The 17360-nt window shown below is 40.4% G+C and overlaps 1 protein-coding gene across 2 annotated transcripts in view; it reads left to right on the forward strand.

Moving 5' to 3' along the window:
- Positions 1-7372: 7372 nt before the first annotated feature.
- The window catches only part of LOC115256185 (ubiquitin-conjugating enzyme E2Q-like protein 1), a 345390-nt gene continuing 335402 nt past the window's right edge, over positions 7373-17360 (forward strand). For both annotated transcript variants that reach the window (XM_062850507.1, XM_062850508.1), the window contains exon 1: positions 7373-7960. The gene's annotated coding sequence lies outside the window, so the exon portion shown is untranslated. The remainder of the gene's footprint in view (positions 7961-17360) is intronic.

Consider the following 17360-nt stretch of genomic DNA (forward strand, 5'->3'; position numbering starts at 1 on the left):
CAATTGAAAGAAAATTATATCCTTAAAAAACGGCCTCTGGCGCGTGGACGATTTCGACATCCATATGTTCAACGTTATATTTCCAAAGGTATGTGCACGAAATCAGTCTATGTTCCTTTGTCATTATCAGATTAAGGGCTCTACTATACTAGCCAATAGATACATGCAAGGTTAATCAGTTCGAAGTAGGGGAACAATGACTTTGAAAACTGTCGCATTTTTTTATAGGTCATACTGTACAGCACCACGTAATGGGCAAAGTCAAATACTTCTGTTCAGATAGCCAGGTTGCTATTAAAACACTTGCTTCGGCCAATTCTAGGTCAAAGCTAGTTATCACTTGTCGAACTCAAATCGAGGAGTTGAATTCAGCAAACGCTGTTTACCTTGTATGGAAACCTCACCATTCTTCCATCTCTAGAAATAATTTGGCTGATGAGTTAGGCCGCACTGGAGCATCATATGCCTTTATTGGTCCTGAGGCAGCTATTCCGGTATCAAAGTGTTGGGTAAAGCTTCAGATTAACACCTCGGCTGCCACTCAACACAAGCAATATTGGAATAGTTTGGAGTCATGTCGTCAAACAAAATTGTATTGTACTGAGCCATCTCTACATATAGCGAACTGTCTAACAAATCTGTCTAAGTATAATTGCAGCATGCTGGTCAAAATATTGACAGGCACATGATGGCAAGCTATATTCAGCAAGCTGATTCATTTGCATGTGATAGCTGTGAATCCAATTATGGAACTCTGTATGATTTAATAAGTAACTGTCCAGTTTTTGCACAACTGCGTTTCCGAATACTCGGTAAACACTTATTGAGGAAACTGACTTCAGGAAATTGAATCTTCAGGACGTTCTGTTGTTCTTGGCCCGCTGTGGAGGGCTCACTTTACGTTTTATGCGTTCTTACAGTGCCCTTTTTCAGGACGCTTCTTTAACCCATTATTATGGTACGCTTATGTGTTTATGACAATCTTCATATCACTCCCTATTTTTATGATCTTTTTGTCTAACTTATCCCTTATTCCTTTCAGTCTCCCTCAAGTAAATGATGAATAGGCCCGTGTTCATAGCGATGGCACAAATTTCCCAAATGAAGGTGAACGTTCCTCTGGAGCCGACTTACTGGAATTTTTAATTTCTCCAGGATTTCTTACTGCGTTTCCTCCAAGTGTTTTTTTTTTTTTCAAGTATATTTTAAGAATACTCCAGGAGTTCCTTCAGCAAATCCTCCAAAAGTTTCTTCTGGGAGCCCTCCTGGTGTTGTTTATAGAAATCGTCCGGGAGATCTAATAAAAGTTCCTTTTGAAAATCCTCAGGAAGTTCCTTGTGGGAATCTTTAAGAATTTTTTGTGGAAATCCTACAGCAGTCGCTTCTAGGATTCCTGCAAAAGTTCTATCAAGAAATTCCTCAAGACCGTTTAGCAGGAAACCTTCAGAATTAATGGGATTCTTTTAGGAGTCTTCTGGGAATCCTTAGTTTCTTCTGGGAATGCTTCAGGAGCTCCTGGAAGAATATCTTGATCGAATTCCTGGATCCTTGATTAAACTTCTGTTTCTTAATTCCTCTAAAAGAGTTTGTTAAGTTATTTCTAGCGAAAATCTCAGAAGGAATTAACAGCAGTCATACAAGGTGAAATTTTTGGAAGTGACAGAGAGATGATGTCCCTTATACAAAAATCTGTTAGAATCTCCAGTTAGCCTACTGAATAAGGCATTGTATCGTCAATGCAGAGACCGTGGGTTCGATTCCCGTTCCGGTCGGGAAAACTTTCTGGAGGTGCTCAAAGAACACTAAGGTGAAGCGAGGCAGACCAAGTTCTAGTTGGAACGTAGAGCCATAATGAAGAAGAATCTCCAGAAGAAAGTTCCTAGAAAAGAGTCTTGCAGCTTGATGACCCCCCTACTGAATCTGGATCTCTTCTCTAATACAGCCCTAATACAGGCCGGAGAGCTCTTCACTAGTGGGCCGACGAAGTAAACAGTTGCTTTTATATTTGCGCAGTAGGGCAACGTGAAAAACAAAAACAAAAATACAAATATGTGATGGATATTTATTATTTTTTTTTTATGTTGCCTACTTTGAGAGTCATGCTGAGGTTGCTGATGATAACTTGATGAGGTCTACTTGCGCTTATGCCCTTGACTGTTGCTGCCGCAATGGTTAATAGCGATATTTTGCAAACTTAAGGCAAGATATTCTCACGTCCTTCAGTCATTTCAGTAAACAATAATCAGAGTATATTGTAGAGAACTTTGCAATCATAAGTTCCATTATCGTAGTAAGTTTTATTAATAGGAATGTTGTCCTAGTTTTCTGACATTATCAGCATCAAATAGAGCAAAAAATCTTCGGGCGCCGACCGACAATTTCGCACCTTCAGTAAAAGAGAGGAATTGTGCTGAGATGGTTGCGCTGAGGAATCTGGTCGAATAATTGAAATACATGAGTTATACCGACAAAACATATCAGCACAGAAAAGTTTACTCATTTGGTGAATACATCAGTTTGTTTACCATCAGAGTCAAGCATTTATCATGGTACTGTTAGTGCATCGTTTGCTAGCCCTAAAACTCCTTTAATGCGTTATTGTGTGTAGAAATAATCTAATACATCATCAAAATCATAATGACAATCTTATGCATTATTGCATGGCAGATGTGGTAAAACTGCAGTATGCATTTATAATATTCATAGTCGCTCTAATTAAAGCAATGATATAACGCTTGTGATTACTTAGGCGGGATTGGGAGAAATTAGCGGACGACTGACATGAGGCTTGAAATAACTGCAGGCAGGTTATTCGAGAAGCAAAGGATGCTTCCTGGGCCACCTTCCTAGACCAGATCAACGACGACCAATCTGCGTCCCAACTTTGAGGACGACTGAATGTTCTGCAGGGAAAGAGTAAACAAAAGGGGCTAGGAAATACCACAATCAGGGAAGCGACAAAAATAGCGGATACAGACCACTTTGGGGGAATATCCTCCACCAACCGAGACACTGACGCATTTATTAGGTGACATGCGGCAGGTGCAACGACCGTCACTGATTTTTTTAATGTGCCTGCAGATCAGAGATATTGCTTCAAATCACCTTTCACAATGGATGGACTACTCTTCGTCCTTCGGAAGATCTAAGGCAAATCAACCGGCCCCATTGGCGTAAATAGGGGTGGCCTTGGCCCCCTCCAGAATCACGAGATTCAGGCGAAAAGTATTTTTTGATCAGTTCTGGAGTATAAAAATCGATATGTCCATGCGGCTGCTGAGCCGTCGGATATCTACACGGCACAGTTGACTGTGGGTCCGTAGGCTTCCTCGGCTACCAAGCCAACCGAGCCCAGCGGATATGGCCATTCTTCGGCTTCCCCCGGTGGCTGGACTGCACCAGATCGGCCCCAGAAACTGGGCGGCAGAGAAGCCAACAATGGTGGACGTAATCATCAAGAGGCTCTTCTAGCGTAGTAGTTAGCGTAGTTACGGTATACTTCGTAGATTGGATACTAACAACATTCATGTACCTTTTGCTAATCTTGCTCGGATTGCTTTTCGGAACAAAGCTGGGGAGTTAACTTCGCTCCAATCTTATGCAAGAATACCAAAAGCACAAATGTCATTATTCCCGGCCACGCCCATCTTTACCGTCACTTGGGATAGGGGAAGGAAATGTTGATGTAGCACTTATATAAGAGGCCTCCGACTCAGTGACACTCCCATAAGTACTACGGAGTGGGTGGTTGGGAGATGTATTATGTAGGTCAAGGATTCGCCTGAAAAGCTGACGATGGACCCACGGCATTGGTTGTTTAGTTGGTTAAAATTTAATCTTTTGAAAGCCGGCAATCAAAAGAGATTTTTTTTCTATTTATTGTTTAAATAATTATGTTTCTGCTCAGTAAGAGGCCCAAGCAGAACCGATCCCTCCAGGGTCATCGGAACATTACAATAAATGTTTGAAACGCGTGAAAAAAAAAATGGCGATCCGAGAAAAAAAACTCAATTTAAATAAAAAAACGCGAAAACAACAAAAAAAAAACATCTCAATTTATTAAAAAAAATACGTAAAACGAGTTGAAAAAAATAAAATGTAAAGATATTTTTTCTATTTATTGTATAAATAAGTATGTTTCGGCTAAGTGTGAGGCACAAGCAGAACCGATTAAAACGCAAGGGAAAAAAAATTGGTGACTCGAAAAAAAAATAACAAAATAAAAAAAAAAACAAAAAATCGCGTTACACAACAACAAAGAACATCTCAATTTATCTAAAAAAAAAAAATAAAATAAAATAAAACAAGATCGCGTAAAACGAGTAAAAAACCATGATTGGCAATTTAAACAAAAAACCATTTTTCTAAAAAAAAAACGCATCCACACCCGCGACATCACGACACAAGGCTCAAAGATAAACGACGCGGACAACGTGGTCTACCCGCCACCGAATGATATGGCGATCTTGACCCTTCAAAAAATAAGAAGGATGTTTCGCGTCCCGACTGCAGGGTTGCCCGCTTGTACATCTGAAATAGAAAATAGTATTAAATGGTGATAGTCTCACATAATTTTCAGAAATAAATCTCTCTATACATAGACAAAAATTACCTGAATCCTCCTGAAACAAATGGTTTATTAACAATGAAAAACATAATACAAAAAAAAGTAGAACAAATTATGATCTTGGAATTTTCCTGCATTTAAATTAACAAAGTTAAAAATTACAAGATCAGAATTTGGTATGGTAGATCTTACACCGTAACGCACCATTATAAGGTGATCTACCCACGTTAAGAGGCTCTTCTGAACCCTCAAAATGTCAGGGCCACTTTATTAAAAAAGATTGTGTGAAAAGTACCGAGAAACGAAGATCATCTACACTGACGGCTCTAAAACGGACGAGTTGGTTGACATCGGCATACATAGCAAGGGCTACAACGAGTTCTACCGACTAGGTAATCTGTGCTCGGTGTTCTCAGCCGAGCCGTGTCAGATTTGGTCAGCGTAATCGACGCCTTGCAGACCACTAGCAATAAACATCCTTTTGTCCAGGAGATTCAGGATTTGCTGAACGAATACCGAAATGAGTTCACCTCCATGTGGGCGCCGGGCTACTGCGGCATCAAGGGGAACGAAAAAGTTATTGATATCCTGGCTTCTCTTGGTGTGACGGAGGACTCCTCACCCCGACGTTATCGTGGGACGATGTTAAGATCTGGTTTAGACATAGGATCAGGCAAGCGCGGGAGTTTTCCTGGTCCAGACAAACACTTTTCATATGGACGATCACACCAAGCCCGCAGCGTTGGCCCGACCTTCCATCTCTAAGAGACAAAGCTGTCCCGTCTAGACTGCGAACAGGGCATACTAGACTTTCTCATAGTATGTGCGGCACCGGAAATTCCCGACTTCGTTGCTCCACCTGTTCAATACAATACGAATACATTTCATCGCAAACTGCAGAATCCTAGAGGACCTACGTACTCAGTCAGTATAGTATTAGCGCATTATCTCCAGATGAGGTTCGACAATGAGATGAACCAGCCTCGGTCTGAAAATCTCTCTAATAAAGATACCTAACCTACCCAAGCAACACACATGTTATATAAAAGTTGAGACAGCGCAAGTTTTGGTTGTATAGAAGTTTATTTTACGTTATTTCAACACAATGTTAGAATTACGTAAAATAAACTTCTATACAACCAAAACTTGCGCTGTCGTAACTCTATTATAACATGTGTGTTGCTTGGGTAACCTAAGGTTCGACAAACAACGCTGCTTCTTTTTATACAAGACGCTGGGCTGGGCTGTACAATCAAATTTAAATCATCCCACTGTCTGGGACTCGCCATCTCTGCTCCCTGGGGGCTGTCCATTAATTACGTAAGGGTTTATGGGGGGAGGGGGGGTTTGAGAAATCTTACGCGCCATACAAAAATATTTGGGTTCTCATACAAAAAATCTTACAAGGGGGGGTGGGGGTGTCGAAAAATCGTAAAATTTCCCTTACGTAATTAATGGACAGCCCCCTGTGGGTTTGAAGCCGGGACCAAGATAACCAAGAGGAACTCCAGGAGAAACTTCTTGTAAAGTTCTGGTTAAGTTCTGAGTGATTGCATAGACAAATTCCTCAAGATTTTCTAAAAGTATCCCAGAAGAAACTTCTACATGAATCTGTGTAGGAGGAAAAACCGTAGAATACACTCGAAGAGAAATGCCTTCCGGAAAGCAAGAAAAATATCCTCCTTTAGAAAGAGGCGAATGAACCCTTCTGGTTTAAAACCTGGTTGATTCTCCTCTCCCGCTTCGACATAAATACATGTACTGAATATAGAGTAAGTGTTCCAATTGTGGCTATAGTACCAATTATTCGCCATGGTTGATTTTCACCCTCTAACGATGTAAATCAACAAGAAAAATGTTGTGAACAACAGATCACGTTCACAATAGATGGTTACACTCATTTAAATTCCACATTTTGCTCAAATTATGGTATAAATAAATAATTTTTCTTAAAATTTCGGCTTCCTTGCATCCTTTTTCGCCTTAGTGTACCAGTTATGGCTAATCCCATAAGAAATATATGCAAATAGTGCGAAAAGGAACCGAAAGTAAAAAAATGTATCCATAACTGGTACACGGTTTCTATAATTGGCATTGGTTCAGTTCTACGCCTTTAGGGGACGGAGATGGTCAAGTGGCTCCATAGCTCGGTGGAGAGAAGCGCCCGTTTAGCAAATTGGGAGCCGTAGGTTCGTTTCCCATCGGTTCTCGAGGGTTTCTTTTCGCAATTTAAACTTAAATTTTGCTTATCAAACACATGTTACTGTTCTGTATATTCTTCCAAAGCTTTTATACATGTGGCTTGGTTAGCCTAAGTAAAATAGAGAAATTGTGCGGTAAGCGCACGGGTACTCAACATGACCATGCTGAGGGTGACAGGCTCAATACCCGATTGGTCCAGCATCTTTTCGTTAAGGAAATTTCCTTGGTTTACTTAGACATAGAGTATCTTCGTGCCTGCCTATAGACAGATACATGCAAAATGGTAATTTGCAGAGAAAGCTCTCAGTTAATAACTGTGGATTGGATATGCACATAGAACACGTGGAAGCAGGCTTTGTCCGAGTGGGAATGCTATGCCAAGATAAAAAATATATATAAATGCAGTTGGGACACAATACTACATAATTAGAAGAAGTTTTGCTCAAACATATAGTTTACTACCTAAAAGTTTAGGTAAAAAGCTGATACCTTGGATAATAGCGAACAATTTAGCGATTTTTTCACTATTAAAAAAGTTTAATACAATATCACCAACAAGTTTAAAAGTTCAAACACCGCACAAGTCATGTCATAACTCGCTCCATTAGCGATCAGAAAGGTGCCCCGTCCAAACTGCAGACACTGGTGTACTCAGCAGTTTTCACGCCGGCCGTCAGCTGCTTTCGCCGGTAGCCTACAGAAACAGAACATCGAAGAAACCCCCGCAACGAGTGCAATAATACCGACTCACACCTCCTTCCAACACAAGTGCGACTCCGCCGGCGAAGCTAAACAGCTCTCTAGTCGACTATAGTCGTAATGAAAAAAGTGAGCTCCACCAGTCGTGGAGAATAAGTTTGTTGATAGTTTTTTTTCCCCTCCGCGCAGGTTTTCTAGTACCCCCACAGTGCACAGTGTAGTTGTCTTCGTTGAAGGTCTGTTTTGATTGTTGTTTGTGAGCTTACGTGCAGTAGCAGCAGTAGCAGCAGAAGAAGAAACCCGGCTTCAGCAGTGTTGTTCAAAGTGGAAGTAGTGAAACGCATTCGGAAGACTACCACTGACTGGACAAACAACGAGAAGTAAGCGACGGCTTGAAGGAAAAAGTGTTCAAACGGAAGCCGATAAGGACAACAACGGAGGAAGACACGTGCGACTGAGGTGGATTGCACGGTTGAACGATCCAGCGTTAAGGTAAGTTTTTTTGATATGAGTGGATGAGTGGATTTTAGTGGTGGGATTATATTGTTGGGACTGTTGTGAAATTGGTACATTATGGACTTTTTTGGGTCATTCTTATTCTTATTGTCCTGCTACAGTTGAAACTCCTATAACACGTAGTCACCCATTATCCCATTGTGGGCCCAGCGCAATTTATGTGCTATTACATACAAAGTGATCGAGAAAAGCGAAACATGTACTCGAAAATGCCTTCGGATTATATTGGGTCCAGGTTCATAAAAACTTTTATAACATTTTTCCACGATTCCCTTTTTGAAACGCATTTCCTTCGCTTCTACATAATTATCTGTCCATGGTGTAGATAGATATCCTCATTGATGAGCAATCTATGAACTACCCAAGTAACAATGGATGCTGAACAATGAGAGTATTAGCTGGACAATAGCTGGTTAATGATGTCAATGATTACTGACAACTGAATATTGGTCTGGAATATCGCTGGTTAAACCTCTTAAATCAGCAATACATAGATGGCTGAAATGCTGAATATCAAGTTGAATAGAATATAATTCATCTCCACTTTAAAACATACACCAACATGCAGATTTAAACACCTATTGTACAACCTTTACTCAAATATTGGCAGCTGACCCAAGCATGGTTTTCATGAAGTCCATATCGCTTCTTCAACTTCAATGCAGACTTAGTTCAACTTATGTTCTTGGCTATTCAGACACAACAAGTAATGCTCTTGTTTGCGAGGATGTGTATACAATTGTGTGTGCTGTAGGTGCTAAGGTAAGTGACTATACATCAGGAGGTCCGAGTTCAATTCCCAGTTTTTCCACAGATCAGATTAATTTGTGCATTCCTAAACATCTCTTCTAGAAATAGACACAGCTAATGGTAAAAATATGCTCACGAAAGTGTTTTTATTTTATTTTCACACAATTAATAAATTTAATTGATTTCTGATTAAGCATATATTAAGCCTTAAATAAGCCTTCCGATGAACCTCAAATCAGCTAAAGATTGAATAAAATAATCAAAATAAGATGTTTAGGAGCTTAATAAATGATTGTACCTCTTGTGCTCAGCTTTTGTTCAAATGAATGCTGATTTAAATAGTTGGAGAAACGTTTGTTCAGCAACAAATTGTTACCTGAGTATTGATGCAACACTTTTTATTCCAATTTAAAAGATACTAGTTTGTTTGCAACATTTTTAAACGCTGGATGAAGAAGTTGTCATCTAAAGTCATGGAATAATAATTGTTACCCATCAATTTATCATAAGAAATGCTCTTCATCTGGAGTGCAAAAACTGTCATAAATAGTTTATTTTCTCTGAAAAATTCTGGCTTTTGATGACCTCGGCGCGGATTTCAAATGGCTTGGCGTGGATTTTGCGGTTTCCAAATCGACACTTTTGTAACAGCCCTGTAACTATGGCCAGAGGGCCTTTATAGAGGAGAGCGAAGGGAGGTTGCTGGGGCTTTTCAGGGGATCCCAAAATGTTCCAGGAGGTATTAGGATATCTCAGGACCGTTTCAAAGGGGTCCCACCCAAGCAGCACACAAGTCACAAAGCAGTTTCGACAGCGCAGGTTCTTGGTTGTATAGGAGTTACATTTATGTAATTTTAACTCAAAGGCAGAATATCTTGAAAATGACTTGTGTTCAACCAAAAACCTGCGCTGTCAATACTCTTTTGTGACTTGTGTGCTGTTTGGGCAGGGAATAACATGAAGTCTCAGAGGCGTTTAATGGGATCTCAGGGGATTTTATGGAGTTTCAGATGGCTTCAAAGTGCCTTAAGGGCACTTCAGGGGCCTCAGAGCCGTTTTCGGGGTACCACGGAGTTCCAGGGAGCCTCAGGGGTGCATAAAGGTATCTCAAAGGATTCCAGGGGAGTTCCAAAGGAGGTACCAGGAAAACTCAGGGGTATTTTAAGAGAGTCCTAACGGGTTTCAGAGGTGACCGGGAGTATCGGGGGCGCTTTCGAGGGTGTTTCAGGGGGTCTCAGCGACGTTCCAAGGCGCCTCAAAAGCGATTCAAGGGCTCAGGAGATTTCAGAAAGGTTATAGGGGTCTCAGAGGCGCTCCAAGGGATCTCAAGGGCGTTTCAGAAGGTCTGAAGGACGTTTCAGGAGGTTCTCGGGGGTACTTCGAGGTCTCTAAGGCGCTTCTTACTATTGAAACGCTCCTGAAATCCCCGTTACCCTTATTTAATACCATTGAACGCCCTTAAAAGGCTTCTGAGACCCCTTTTACTCTCTTAAACGCCTTGAAATGCCCCTGAAACCCTTTGAAACATCCTCAAAATATAGAAGGGCCTTTAAACTCCTTGAAACGCCCCTTGAATGCCTTGAAACCACCATCATCCCATTCGAATACCCTTGAAATCCTCGTAAAGCATTCAACATATCTCCGAACCACCTTGGTACATCGTTAAAATGTTCATGAAACGTCTCTTAAACGAATTCTTTAAAACGCACCAGAACCCTCCATAATTCCATTGAGACGTCTGCCTTTGAAATCCTGAAACGGCCTGAAACCCCCTTAGAACACCCTTAATCCTTACTAGGACGTTGGTGTCAATATGACACAGACAGGCACGTTGATTGTCCACTATGCAATCGGGGTGCGAAAATTCTAATATCTTAGGAGGGTTGAAAGGTTCCTGAGTCGGCCTTAAAAACCCTTGTAGAGCTCTTGAAATGTCGCGAAACGCCCCTGAAACTTCCATTATTCCATTGGAACGCAATATGAATGCCATTAACAGGCTCCAGAAAACTCCTGAAACTCCCCTGAAAGCGCGGTTACAACAGCTTCTGCGGATCAATCCGGCTCCGAAGAGTTAAAGGCTCCTGTCCTGACACCACTTCCTGAAACACCCTTAGAAGCCCTTTAAACGCCTCTAAAACTCCCGTGATCCCATTGGAACGCCAACAAAACCTGTCAAAACGCCATTAAAAAGCTGCGCAAATCCCCTTTAATCCCCTGTTGTACAATCTTGGACTAGCTTAAGGCTGACTAGGCTTAAGGCTCCAGCGTTTCCAGCTGTGAATTATTTCATTCTGGGATTACCTCCAAAAACTCCTTCTTATTCCTTCCAATTAGTCGATTACTCCAGGAACGATTTACAGAAACAATTCCTGGAAGACTTTTTGAGAGAAAAAAATGAATGTCACTACAAAGAGCTCCTGTAGGAGTCCCCAAAAGAACTTCTCGATGACTTCGAGGAGTATGTTTTGAAACGTTTCTAGAAAAAAAAAAACTCCTGGAAGATTCTGAAAAGGAACTTCTTGAGGATTCCCAAAAGGAGCTTCTGGAGAATTCTCAGAAGGAACACCTTCTTCTTCTTTGTGGCTCTACGTCCCCACTGAGACTTGGCCTGACTCGTTTCAACTTAGTGTTCTTTGAGCACTTCCACAGTTATTAATTGAAGAGCTTTCTTTGCCTGCCATTTCATGAAGTTGTATATTGTGAGGCAAGTACAATGATACACTATGTCCAGGGAGTCGAGAAAATGTTCTCGACCGGAACGGGAATCGAACCCGCTGTCTCCGGATTGGCGATCCATAGCCTTAACCACTGGGCTAACTGGAGACCCTTTTTGGCACCTTGTTCACCCGGCATAAAAAAAGACAGGGGCCTAAGGAGCGTTAGGGGATTTCAGGATCGTATCAAGGTGCCTCAGACGGTACCTGGGGTCACTGGGGTGCTTCTTACTCTGGTAACGTTCCTGATTTCCCCGTAATACCTTTTAAATACATATGGACGCCGTTAGAAGGCTCTTTAGAGCACCTTGAGCTCTCTGACATGCCATGAAATTCCCCTGAAATCCTTAGAAAACAACTTCAAGTGGCTCCAGATGGAGGGGCCTTGAAACGACCATGGAATGCCTTGAAACTTGAAATTCCTCTGAGCCCCCTTAACCCTTTGGAGCCGGAAGTGACATATATGACCCCGGCATTGAAATCGAGCATAACAAACGTGTTTGAAACCAGCGAGGCTGCGGCCATAGTCGTGAAACAATCAGGCTTCCAAGAGGTAAAACATTCCTGAGACGGCCTTAAAACACCATTGAAGTGCTCCTGAAATGCCTCGAAACGCCCCTGAAACTTCCATAATACCATTGGAACGCCATAAGAATGCCAAAAAGCCCCAGAAACCACCTGGAACGCCTCTGAAAACGCCTGGAAGCAACAATGAAATGCTTAAAATTCCTAAAACTCTGAAATGCTGTGAAACGCTCCTGAACCCGTTATAACATCCTGTAAAGGCATATTTCCTGAGACCACTTCTGGAAACGCTCTTGAAGCCCATTAAAAAATAATTCACCAGTATTCACCATATCAGAGGTATAATGTACATATTACAGCAACCTCACTGGTGAGTTGACTGCTTCACATATTCCTCCGGGAGTTCAACCTGGGATTATCTCCAAAAATTCCTTCTGAGGATTACTCTAGAAATTATATCTAGGAATCCAGCCAGAAAGTCGTTCTGGGGAATCCCTTAGAAACCATCGGGAATTCTTGCTGCGGGTTCATAAAAAAAATCTTTCTCGGGATTTCTCCAAAAATTTCATCTGGGCATTCCTTCCAACTATGGATTTTTCTTTGAAATTCCTTCTGGAGTTTTGGAATTATTCTTAAGGGTTTTGGTCACCGTCGAGTTTTATATTTGGAAATTGTTGATATTTTTCGGTGATTATAAACACACTGAAACACGATTTATGACGTTTCGGCCTACTGTTATTCAGCCATCATCAGATTTATGCAAATCGATGTTCCTGCCATCAGTGTGGCATAAATCTGATGATGGCTGAATAACAGTAGGCCGAAACGTCATAAATCGTGTTTCAGTGTGTTTATAATCACCGAAAAATATCAACAATTTCCAAATATATAGTTTTGGAATTATTTCAGGAACTCTATCCGTCGAATATTCCAGGAACGCCATCTGGGGATTCTTTCAGAAACTCTTCCGCGAAATTCCATCTGGATATTCCTCCAAAAAGTAGGGTGCGTGAACCAATTATGGCACTACCTAAGGAAAGCTATTTATACAAAAATAACGAGAAGACCAACGAATGTCAACAATACGTTAAAATACAGCTTAGTTCCCATACTTTACAGGAAAAATATAGAAACGGAGCCAAAACTACTTTTAGTATTGATTACAGCATGTGCCAATGATAGGAACCCTGTACCAGTTATGGTTACATTTTTTAACTTCGGTTCCTTTTCGCACTATTTGCATGCATTCCTTATGGAGTTAGCCATAACTGGTGCACTATGGCGAAAAAGGGTGCAAGGAAGCCGAAATTTTAAGGAAAATTATTTATTTCTACCATGATTCGAGGAAAATGTGAAGTTTAAATGAATGCGACTATCTTTTGTAAACGTGATCTGTTGTTCACGAAATGTTTTTTTTGTTGATTTACATCATTAAAGGGTGAAAATAAACTATGGCGAATAATTGGTACTATAGCCATGATTGGTACACTTACCCTACTTCTAAAAGATTTTTAGAAATAATTTCTGAAAGACTTTTTGAAAAAAAACACGGAACGTCTAGAAGAATCCCAAAAAAAATTCCTGGAGGATTCCAACAAGGAACTTCTGAAGGGTTCCCAGAAAAAAAAAACTCAAAAGGAGCTTCTTTGGGAACACCTGGATTATTTCCTGAAGAAACTCCTGGAAGACTCTTAGATCAAATAGAGGGCTTTCAAAAAGAACATTTCTAGAGGAATCTGAGAAGCAGGCATATTTTTGTCCTCACTCACACGAGAAAGTATCTATCAGAATTCGATTGATCCGGATAAAGCAGCCTGTGGTATTTTCCTTGCATTCATAAATGATTTAAAATACTCTTACTCCAGTTCTTCTTCGTGATACACTCAGCGAAAAAACTAGCGAAATTCATCGAAATACCTTATGAAAATTTACTATAACTAATTCTTATGGATGACATAAGAATACCTTATGAAAATTGATCCTGCTTGCTATGACAAATTTCATAAGATAGACTTATGAAAAGAACAAAAAAATCTTAAAATGATACAGACTGGATTCGATCCATGAACGACGTCGGGATCACCGAGCCCGTGTTTTATCCACACGGCTACCGACGCTTGAGAATAACAGGTTGCTAAACATGAATAAAAGCCAAGCTGTGAGACGATTTTACGTCATAGAGTGACCTTATGAAATTCATCCGAATCATTATGAATTATTTAAAGGCCGTTTCATAAGTTGGGCCTTATGGAAATCTTAAGGTTATTTGGCTGAGTGTAGAAGTATGCTCTCTCCAACTAGCGTTCACTCACCAATCGTATACACTTGCCACATAAAATTCTTGCTCAGTATGCATCAATCCACGTTTACACCTGGTTGACGTCTGAGCGGTGCCGTGTTATCTAGATAGCTATGGAAACTAGTACATTTTATGTAAACAGGGTACCACTAAACGTTAAATTATTTATCTCGTGCATCGGTGGACACGTTATGTTACTCTCACACGGAGTGAAAAATTTGATGCTTTGTTGTTTATCCGTAACATGTGGAAAGAGAATTCTGGAGTGAGAGATTTTTATTTTCCATACCATGCAGTGAAAATTCATTATCGCTGAGGTGGATGAATCCGAGGAATTTGATCATGTGAGTGAGAAAATTGATGCCTGCTCTGAAAAAATTTTAAGAAAAACTAATAATGAAACTTGGGTAGAACATTCAAGAGAAATCTCTGGAGGAATTTCAAAAGGATTCCTTCAATAAACCCCGGAAAAAAATACTCGGCGAATTCCAATATCTTGTGTAAATTATGAGGAATCCCCGTAGACTTTTAGAAGAATTTTAAAAGGAGCAATTCCCAGAAGAAACTCTTCAAGAAATCCTATTAAAAATTCTAGTAAAATACAGGCGCAATTGTACGAGATTTCATAGTAGAATCCTAGAAATATTTTTGAAGGAATCCTAGAAGGAATCCCTTGGGGTAACCTGAAAAAATTCCTGGGACAAATGAAAGGAAGTGCTGGAAATTTCCTGGACAAACTCCTGTTGGGATTTCCGGGGGGTCTCCTTGTGGGATTTCTTCTGCGAAAATTCCAGTTTTTTTTTTTTTTTTGAGAAATGTCACAAGAGGCAAAGAGTGTTCGAACGAGTGACCACAATGTTGCCCGCGAAATTTAAGAAATTTTTCCGCGAATTTCCATTGTCCCTAGTTATAAGAAACCAGTTGTGTGTACGGTAATTGTTTTCCGTATAGTTTATTAAAACAGATTAGAAACTAGAGAAAAATCATAATGACAATAATTTTACAGCATGTATCACCGAATTAATAAGAAAATAATTCCAGTTTTAGACGAAATACGCGATACAGATCATTTAGTACATGTGTTAAATTCTAGTTCCCTTTGAAGAAGAATCCAATTCCATTTCAAAACGTTGGACATGTAAGAAACTTCGTTAGGCTGTGCAAGACTGTATAGCCAGTTTTATGATAGTTGAAATGATGCAATCGAACCTAAATTAACCTTATTTAATTACCAATAGATGCGAGTTCTTTTATGGGTTTCGATGTTTCTACACAATGTTTCACAAATTGTACTGGAACACATTTTTGTACAAAGTGCTTCGAAATTATCTCAAATTCTCGATAGTTTTAGTTCTTTGCTGAATGAAACACAGACACCTCCGCAACTGCAAGTTCATTAGCATCACAAACGAACTTTCCGTCAATACTTCGTTACCATGACAGGTAACAAGTTTAGCATTTGCACTATATTCAGAAATTCTGTAACCGTACCCAACCGACAACGTTCCACAACAAAGATCGAACTTCCAATACAGTCGAATAGCATTGTACGCCCGGCTCCAACTTACTTCAAAGGGTGATATTGTAGGTACATATGTATGTATCTTCCACCCTTACTCCTCACATTGAGCAAGACGCTTCGCGTGACATTTTGATAAAATGTTTTACGATCCGTACCGGGAACACGCGACGGAACTTCATATTACACCTGGCTGCGGTGTTAGTAGGAGATCCTTTAACTTATATACTAACGCGCGTACGCCCAGCCAGTTAGAATGGTACTTCTTGGTGGCACACGGTACCCGGGCAACATTGAATAACAAATAGATGGCCAGAATTTAATCTAACTGAGGTATCAAACCTTTTGTAGTTCCATGTCTTGCATTTTTTCCGCAAAAATGAAAGAATGATTTTAAATACTAAAATCGAATACCAGGTGTCTCAAAACCCAGAAAGTGTCACTCTGTGAAAAGGATTCTGTAAATTCCGGTAAAGCAAACAAACCTGGTTCTTTGAATATTGCTATATTATTTGTTTTATCATTATCACACAAGTTTGGCATTTTTTCGATTTAGTTGATTTTTTTTATTAACGTGTATTTTAACTTAGTTGACTATTTAGACTTACCTTCTTCCTTAAACTCCTTTCAAATCGGGAGTTGCTTGCTTGTATCGCAGAAGTAAACTCCCAAAACAGTCCCGTGTGAGAGCACTTGACATTCATCGCTTTCTGTCGTCGCTTTTCGTGTGTTGAAGCACAAGAAGTCGAGTGATGTTTTATCACATTGACGCTCGCGCCACATTTCGAAAAAAAGTACCCATAAAAAAGTCTACTTCTCTAATGTGAAATGAAGGCGCGCATACGTGACATTGACTTGCAAGCACCACCGCACCGTGCGGTTATGAATATTGTATTTTTTGTTTTGCTTATATTCTGTCGGTCGACAAAAATCGCTACTGTTGCTACTGTTGTGACGGCTGTTTTTTTTCGACTGTTTTTGCTGAGAACGATACTTACTTCTGGAATAAAAAAAAACTTCAAAGAAGATAATGTTGCACCTCATACACCCTGTAAGCCATATTTCCTTTGCAAAGCAAACCGTATCGTAAAATTGGATGATTTGATTGTATGTACGCAGTGGTTGGAGCTGCGATTTTATTTGTTAATCCACTGATGCAGAGAATACAAAATCATGTGAAAATTTTGATTTTATTACTTTTTTTTATTGATTTGTGTCGCGTCACGCTTTAGGGGGAGGGGGTTTTGCAGACCCTGTAAAATGGTGAATCGATAAGAAGCATTCAACTTAGCTATGGTCTTAACAAGTTTCTGCCTTATGCTTACACGGGTCAAGCGACCAACAGCTAAGAGTTGTGTGCTTAGTTGGTAGTGTAGCCTGGGCACTGTTGTCCTAGCTGTTGTCCTTCTGACTTCAGCTATATTGAGGAGGTACGACCCGAGCGTCTGTTCACCAAGGAGGTGCGGCTCATACAGCGTCTGTTCTGGCATCCAGCGTCTAAGTATGAAATGCTGTATCGCGTCAGCTATATCTAAGGAGGTAGCCCCTTCAGCGCGATTTAGGCAGCCC

This window comes from Aedes albopictus, chromosome 2 (genome assembly GCF_035046485.1).
Source record: "Aedes albopictus strain Foshan chromosome 2, AalbF5, whole genome shotgun sequence".
Lineage (NCBI taxonomy): Eukaryota > Metazoa > Arthropoda > Insecta > Diptera > Culicidae > Aedes > Aedes albopictus.